Raw genomic sequence first — 9,590 nt, 5'->3', positions numbered from 1 at the left:
AAGAGAGCGGGCTACTAACTCCAAGATTCCGAGTTCGATTCACGGCAGCGACCTGATTAATAATAATAATAATAATAATAATAATAATAATAATGATAATAATAATAGTAACATCGTTAGGAATGAGAACCCAGGTTCGAAATTTCCGCAAGACACCTGACGAAGGCTGGAGGGTATATCAGCCGAAACGTTGTGTTAACAACAAACAAGATGAGGACAAATATCCGTCAAATGTAAATAATGTAAATAATGTAAATAATTCCTCATCTCTTAAATATAGAACTGTATTATCTGCCTATCTCTTTCTTTTATGTCCTGTATTACATTGGCCAACGCACTTTTCATGTTCAGTCATATAGTGTACAATTTGAAGATTAAACTGATTCTATGTAATCTTTCCATTTTGATGTTTATAATTGATATCTTTTTTACTTGTTTTAGTCATTTCACTGCGGCCATGCTGGAGCACCGCCTTTAGTCGGGCAAATCGACTTATTCTTTGTAAGCCTAGTACTTATTCTATCGGTCTCTTTTGCCGAACCGCTAAGTTACGGAGACGTAAACACAGACACACAAACATATACACACATACATGCATACACACACACACACACACACACACACACACACACACACACACACACACACATATATATATATATATATATATACGACGGGCTTCTTTCAGTTTCCGTCTACCAAATTCAAGAGTGCGTTGACAGCCCGAGGCTATAGTAGAAGACATTTGCCCAAGGTGCCACGCAGTGGGAATGAACTCAGAACCATGTGGTTCGTAAGCAAGCTACTTACCACACAGCCACTCCTGCGCCTATATATACACACATTTTACTTATTTTGGTTATGATATCATTTTTGAAAATCTTAAATTTTATCTTTATACAACATAACAATATTGTTTATAAACAATCACCCACAGTGCCTCAAAATAAAGTTTCCTCTGTATTAACATCTTAGGTTTCTTAGCGGCTTGCCCCTTTAACTGGTAATTAACATCATGATTTAAAGTGTTCCCTACCCAGCCTCTTTTTAGAGACAGTTACTTTATATCCAATTGACTACTCCTAATGTCTTCTGTCCTCCCTGAGGAAAAGGGATACATATGACAATATTTATGACCACACCTAGCCATGAGCTGTCAACGCACTCTTGTCTTTTATTCAAAACAGACTCAGTCTTCTAGTCTTAGATTTAGTAGTTGATAAAGAGATAAATGAATTAGAAATGAATTACAATCCTTTACAACACTATGACTCCAATGGGCTTCATGCGATTCGTGGAAGTGTAGTCTATTCTTAGCTACAATAGCGAAAACATGAATTTCTTCCATCTTCTTCTCTGATAATGTATTTGAGAAAATTATATTAATTCTATTTATTTATTTGTGCAGCTGAAGATGACATTGCATTTAAACTGACGTAATGATTGCATTGTTCAATTAAATGGAGTCGCTTGAAACGGTCGTACTGCATTATTACTTGATATTCTGTTGCTTATTTTGACTTTATTCACCTTACTTCCAGCTGTGCGGATAATACCGGACTCTGACTTAGTGCTTCAACTTAAGTACCTAATTCAACCGAATTTCAATTATATATGCGTGTGTGTGTGTGTGTGTCTGTGCATGTATGCATGTATGTATGTATAGATATATGCATAATTTAGGATAGTTAAAATATCTTTGTGTCATATTTCAACTGCCAAAAGGAAAATACACTGCAGTTACCGTGGAGAATATATCTCCACGGTTTGTTCAGTGTCGCCATCTATCAATGTTTCGAGTTTATTCACTCTGAACAAACTTATAAAGCAATAGCTTTATGTATAATTCAGTCAACAATGTTGACTGATTTGCGCTAGTAGAACGCCCGATCGAGGAAAATAATTAAATGTTAACGCCAAGCAATATTTAGGTTAGTCAAAAAATGTTTGTGAGACATTTCAACTGCTATATTTTAACTAAATATTTCAACAACACACTTTAACTAACCTATATTTTGCTTGGAGCTAACATTTCGCTATTTTCACCATGCCCATACATGCCGACATGGCAGATTGAAAATGAAGAAGACCTGTTGGATGACAGTGACTCTTGCTTATTACCATTTATACACACACACACACATATATTATATTATATTACATTATATTATGTTATATATACTAGCCAATGAAAAATGCGGACGTACACTAACCATATTCTTAACAATTAAACCGGGAAAAGTGGAGGACAAGAAAAAATTCATTAAAAGCTACCTTTGACTCCCTCTTTATGCAGTTGGACCAGTTTTCAAGGTGCCGCTTACTGTCTGCTGTCGCCAAATACTCAGGTGACTAAACTGATGCCACCCCTGTGGCTAATGTTAGTGGCCTACTGAGCTTGGACGAACTTCGTGTCTCCATTGCCCTCAGAGTGGGAGCTGACGTATGCACGGGTTTGATCTGTCATTGTGGCAGGCTCCTCGACTCCACAGACCTCCATGGCCTTTCTTGCCGCCTGAATGCTGGTCGCTTCACGCGTCATACGGAGTTGAACCTGACACTCAAGAGGTGCTTGGCCCGGGCAAACATCCCCTCCATCTTGGAACCATCTGGATTGTCCAGATGTGATGGGAAGAGACCTGACGGCCTCACCCTGTGCCCTGGTCGCAAGGCAGATGCCTTGTTTGGGATGTCACAGTTAGCAACTCCTTTGCTTCTTCTCTCATCCTGGATGCTGCAGTCGGGGCGAGATCCACAGCTTCTGCGGCCGAGCGAAACAAAATCCTGAAATCCCGCGATCTGTCAGCCAACTACATTTTCCATCCTGTGGCGTTCGAAAACGTTTGGTGGAGTCGGACCACCTACTGCAAGATTCCTGTCTTCACCAGTAACTCACCTTGCAGAGGTAGTTGGTGAGGCTCGTGAGGTGCTTGGCTGTTCCAGCACCTCAGCCTCACCATCACCCGCGACAACGCTGCAAGCGTGTCTCAATAGCCATTAGGAAGGTTTCCCATCGCCAACTTTTCGACCCAAGGTGGTGAATTGTTTTTGTTTTGTTTTTATCCTTTTTTCTCATTCTTCTTTCTCTCTTTTTTATTACTTTTTAATTTTTTTCAATTCTGTTCTCTGATTTGTCCAATTTTCTAGTTTGATTTTGTAAAACGGTAAACACTGTGAAGGCAATAAAATTTTTAATCATATAAATTATAAATAAAGTCATCTTTAGTATGCAAATAATTAACTCCATGTCTGAAAATTTTAAAATAGTGAAAACTGACTGTTAAAATATTTGAATTTTTGTCATTTGCCTTTTCAGAACAGCCCTACTCATAGAGACAAAAATTTTTAAAAATTAAAATATTTTATTAAATAATCTTGTTATTAAAATAATTTATTCAAAAATACTACAAAAAAAATTATGCAAAAAATTTCATTTCTTACAGAAAATAATTTAGACTAATGAAAATAAATATTAGAATTCTTTGTATCGATTTGTGTTGTCTTTTATCTTTTGTGTGTGCGCCTAAGAAATAGTTGTTTCATATATGAGTAGTGTCCCTTTAATATCACGCAAAAAAAAAAAAAATTGATAAAAATTTGAGAATTAAAATTAAATTTTTTTTTTCTAATAGTTAAAATTTTACGAAACCTTTACCAATATATTCCTTTAACATTTTTCTTTCATACTAATATCAACATAATAATTTTAAATCAAAATTAAAAGAATGGTGTAGATTCAAATTATCGATGTCAGTCGTTACTACCCGTCAGTCAACCAGTTTGGTCTATACATTTTTCTCTTAATAAAACCTACTACACCAGATTTTAAATATTTTATTTCTAAATGTAGCTTATCACTAGTCAAACATAAAAGTAAATTTGATTTCGATTAAAACTGAACTAATGAGACTGATTGGAAGACGCCGACTGCGACAAAAAAGTTACGTTAAGAATATTATTCGACTACTACCATAGTTGAATGATATATATATTTATATAGTTAATAAAAAAAAAACATATATCAGAAAGAAACACACTCTAAAGAATAGAGCAGTAATTGTTACAACAAAATTTTATATCTTGGACATAGAGTTACTCAAAGTTTAGCATCCACAAAGCCAAAGCCTTGGGGACAGCTAGTCAGACTCTATATAAAAACAAAAATTCGAAAATTTCTACGTCGCGGACGTGAGGAAACGCTCAAAAATCGAGAAATACGTCTTAACAAAATAACATTAATGAGGACGGGTTATCTCCCCTGAAGCAGTGGTGGGGGGTGCAACCCTTATAGACCCGAAGCGGCTTAACCAGCAGATAGGAAGATCCAATTTTCCAGTAAATAGCGCTTGAAGTGAAAACATAAAAAAAAAAAAACTTCTTTACAATTATTTAACGTGCCAGGTTTCGTATAGTCCTTAAGAATTTTGGCTCTCTCCGCGATGCAGATCTTGCAACGGCCACTTCTATTATTATATGGTCCCGTATGATGAATTAATTTCCACCTGATATCCCTTGATCTCAGAGCAAAACAACTTAGCTCTCTGACCGTCACCCACTTCCACTCCATATGTTTTTTAGTCTCCTTCATTACATTTTAATATATGTAGATAAATTTGATAAAAAAAAAAAAAAAAAAAAGGAAACGGCTGTTTGTTTCGGTGGCTCAGTGGTAGAACACTCTTTTCTCGTGCTGGTTCGATTACTAGCCGATGCATAACATCATAATTTTAAATTGATTTTCCTTTTTTTTTAAATTAGATTTTTTACTTAATTCCAAGTGATCATTGATTGAACAGAAGACTTTTAATAGAAGATATTCCAGCTATATAATCATCTCACCATTTTGTATACGCATTGAAATCATATCCGTCAATAAGGGGGTGCTCTAGACGGCACTGCTCCCTCATAATTCAATGGTGCACCTTCCGATACAGAAAATACAGATTACAAAAGTTTTCCCGTAAAACGTTAGTCGAAGCCGGACTAATTTTTCTTCTTAAACCAGAACGAAAAATAATTTTAAAACAATAAACGAGATGAACCAAAGAGACTGGTCAAAGTTCCCTAGGGAAATAATAAATGAGAGAAAGAAGTGATACTTAATGAAAGAGGGGAAAAAAGCAAAAACCAAAAACATCAACAACAACACACACACACATACATATTTATTCATTCTGTAACAGAGCTACATATTACATGTGAGTCGACCTGCACAGCAGACGAATATATCGATGAGGGGTCTAGCCTCACTTTGATACACTAGACTCGTTCTGTGCTACACTATAGAAACTCTCAGTTTCTGCCAGGCTTCGGTCAAAGACACATGTCTTCTCTGCAGCTCCACGCGCAATCTCCCACGTGCGACTCACATGTCTATTCACCTCGACACAAGATATATTCGTAAACGAAGATATTTTATCACACACACATTCTCAAAATGACTGTTCACATTACACACATGCATGTATACTGTAATACAAATATTATGTTACTTTTTTCAGTGCAAAAGCAAAAATCAAAACTTTCTTTGTATGTAAAATACATATGTTTTTGTATCATATTACATGCTTCCACCACAAAAGGTGAACACATAATAAACAATATATTTACACACAAAAATGTCTTATGGTGATTCAAACTAACTGTTTTTTCATTTAATAACACGCACTTGAACAGCCAACGACAGCTGCTATGATTCTTTTACTCTTTATCAATAATGCTTCTGATCCCATCTACACAAACATCTCTTCTTCATTTAACCTAAACCTTAATCATAAATCCTATTCCTAACCGTAACCTTTAAGTGTAACCTTAAGCAATACATCTAAACAAGTTACAGCTTGATACATTTTTCGAAACAGGAGACAAAAATGGAAGACACTTTTGTGATCAATGCCACCGGTGTTTAAAATAGATCTGAGTGTTCGTAAAAAGTCTAAAATGAAAAAGTCACAGAGAGTTGTATACGAAGGGAAGGAATAGGATGAAATGGAAGAGGCGGAGGAGGAGGAGGAAGAAGATAGGGGAGGAGGAGCTTAAAAAAGTAGAAATTTTGAATAACCGATTTTTAACGGTTTGTAATCTATCATTTACTCTCTCTTTACTCATTTACTTGTTTCAGTCATTTGACTGCGGCCATGCTGGAGCACCGCCTTTAGTCGAGCAAATCGACCCCAAGACTTATTCTTTAGAAGCCTAGTACTTATTCTATCGGTCTCTTTTGCCGAACCGATAAGTTACGGGGATGTAAACACACCAGCATCGGTTGTCAAGTGATGTTGGGAGGACAAATACAGACACACAAACATATACACACACACACATATATATATATACATATATACGACGGGCTTCTTTCAGTTTCCGTCTACCAAATCCCCTCACAAGGCTTTGGTCGGCCCGAGGCTATAGTAGAAGACACTTACCCAAGGTGTCACGCAGTGGGACTGAACCCAGAACTATGCGCCTAAACAAAAAAAAATTATCATAGTTTTAAAATACGGACAGTCCGAATCTGCCATTTGTTTCTGTTTATAGTTTTAAAATAACTTTTAGACGAAAAGGTGTGTGATTTAGGAGATTTAACTATTGTTTCTAGTACATCTCACGACCATTTGGTACCTTCCTCGTTTCTCTGTCACTCTGACATGTATCGATGTTTTTCAATATTTTTCTCCCCATAAACACATTTTATGGAATGATAATGCGAAAGTAACATGCGTGTTTTGTTTAGCCAAACGGTGGTCCATTGCTGGGATTTAAGTAAAAAATAAATTTTTTCTCAATCTTTCGATAACCGTACACGAAAAGTGAAAGTATTTTTTCGGTAATTTCCGTAAAAAAAAATTATTTCTTTAATTTTTTTCAGCCGAATCGCTTATGCTCATGTATTTTGTGTGTGTTATGTGTTTATGTGTTTATGCGTATATGTATGTATATTTGTGTATGTAAGTATTGTACATGTATATGTATTTGTGTATGTGTATACAAAAATATACATGTCTATACACATACACAAATATACATATATGCATCTATCCATGACGGGCAGCTCAGTACATATAGAGATCAATATGCTGCACATCCAACTTCCCCCACAAAAAGAATTGGTAGGAACGTTAAACACCAGAAGTCCAGAAGACTGAAGTTACCATCCTTTTGTAATTTCAGTGTTCAGACTGATCGGGAAATTCAGGTTAACCGACCAGATATCATTGTGAAAAATCAAGCTGAAAATTTGAACTCAGTATGATTGCTGCACTCCTAGATATTGGTACTCCTCATTATTCCACAATAGTCTAATGATATCTTGTGTAAATTTTATGCCATCAGAGTTTACCTTCCGGCCACTTTTCATTCTTAGGACTGTGCATCTATTTAACCCATGGTGCATTTCAGTATTTTTACTGAATACTCTTACTGTCTAGATCACAGAGTCTATGTCTGTCTCTTTGTTTAAATACAGCTTGAGGTCATCCATATAAAGAAGGTGATTTATTCTCACCATGGATTTGATAAACTCACAGGTAGGCCTGAATTTTCATCGTATGCTATCAGGGAGAGTAGCGCAATGAGGAGGAGTAATGACGAGAACGAGTTTCCTTGGGAAAAGCCCCTGTGGATTTTCACGTTATCTAGCGATTCATGTGCACATGTCAATTCTGCATCCCATACTTTCATTGCTTTCTTCAAAAAGTTGTTTAATTTTCTCATTGACTCCGAGCGTCCTAAAGACACTCCAAGAGTCAACTGTGTGGGACATTGTCATAAGCCTTCCACTAATCTATCGATCCAACAGCTAAATTCTTCTTCCTTACTTGTGCCTCATTTAATACTCTACTATCCATGCATAATAGATCAGCAGTTTACTTTGATTTCCTCCTACATCCTTTCTGTTCCTCTGGCACTAGATCCTCCTTTTCTAGAAAATTATATCTTTCATCAGCCATGGAAATTAATAATTTCCAGAGTAATTGTAAGCAGGTAATAGGTTTATAATTGTTTACTTCCCCTCTCTTTTCTTTATCCTTTACCAGCACTGTCTTCCCTTTTGACATCCATGTTGAGGGTTCAATTTTCTATACAGTCAGTAAAAATGGCTGTATATAACTGTGCATGCTTAAGAAATTCTTGAACCAGAAACCCTAGACACCATCTGGTCCGGATGCTTTCCAGTTTGGTATTTTTCTTAATCATCTCTTTTACTTTCTTATCCGTGATTGTTACATTTTCTTGTGCCACTCCAAGTTACATGTCTCTTTTAAATTCCAGTAACCAGCTTGCTCCTATATTATGTTGGACTCCATTGCTCCAGAGTTTTGCCAGAATTTCCTTGCTGCTTCAATAGATGCTCCTCTTCATTGTTCAGTTGTTTACAGAACTTTCTTTCGTCGATCTCGAAGAGTCTATTCTGCTGTTACTGATTTGTTCTGTTAGTATATTTTTCTCCCGAACACTATTTTGATTCTTTGTCTCAGTTCCTCTTTAACTACTTGCAGTTCTTTGCGTCATATGTTGTAATTCCTTTGCAGTTCGTTGCTGTGTTTTTTCCCTCACTCTCTTCTTTTTATGAGTACATGTAACTGTCCAAAGTCTCTCTTGAGCTGTTCAATTTGGTTCTCGAGACTTCGTTCCCACCATGGGCTTTGTCCTTCGTTTTTCTTTCATTTTTAACCCGAAGGGTTTGCACAGCGGCAGAAGCGGCGTAGAATATAAGGCTGTTTAGATCTGTTATGTTTTCGATGTAGATTTTCGTTGACAATTCGTCCATTTTCACTACTATATATAGTCCTCCTCTTTCGATTTCTCTCAGAGCTGGTAGCCTCCTTCTTTTGCTATTTCGCGCCTCATTCAAGTGTAGTTGGTCGGCTCGAGGGTATAGAAAAAGGCATTTGCCCAAGGTTACACGCAGTGGAACTGAACACGGAACCATGTGGTTGGGAAACAAGCTTCTTATCACTCAGCTATGCCAGTTATCATCATCATCATCATCATCACCATCATCATTATTATTATTGTCGTTGTTGTTTTTGTTTTGTATCAAAAATGTATGTGATTTTCGTAATTAGCATTCAGAACGGTACTACTAAAGCAGCACGGTCTCGAACGCGCTAGCTAGTCTTGAGTGGTCGATCCTAACCCTAACCCTAACCCTATCCCTAACCCTAACCCTAACCTTAACACTAACCCTGTCCCTAACCCTAACCCTAACCCTATCCCCAACCCGCGTGTGCAAATGAATACGTGTTTAAGGTTAGGGTTAGGGTTAGGGTTAGGATCGACCACTCACGACTAGCTAGCGCGGACGCGCGACTGCGCGTTCGGGACCGTGCTGCTTTAGTAGTACCATTCAGAACTATATCAGTGGGAGTCCGCGAACGAAAACGCAAAGAAACCTGTAAATACATTTACTATCAGTTTTAGTGGTGTTTACAGTCGGAATAGTGATACAGTGAGTAGCGATTATCTCCCTTGCTTACTGAGCACAACGACGACAGGTTTTCGAGAACGAGATTAAAACAATAAAAATGAAGTCGAAAATAAATTATTCTAGTATTTTGGGTTATTCTTAAAACTTTCGAGCAATAAAA

Source organism: Octopus bimaculoides, chromosome 5 (assembly GCF_001194135.2).
Source record: "Octopus bimaculoides isolate UCB-OBI-ISO-001 chromosome 5, ASM119413v2, whole genome shotgun sequence".
NCBI classification, from domain to species: Eukaryota; Metazoa; Mollusca; class Cephalopoda; order Octopoda; family Octopodidae; genus Octopus; species Octopus bimaculoides.
The sequence above is the reverse complement of the archived record's forward strand: the minus strand, read 5'-3'. Positions refer to the sequence as shown.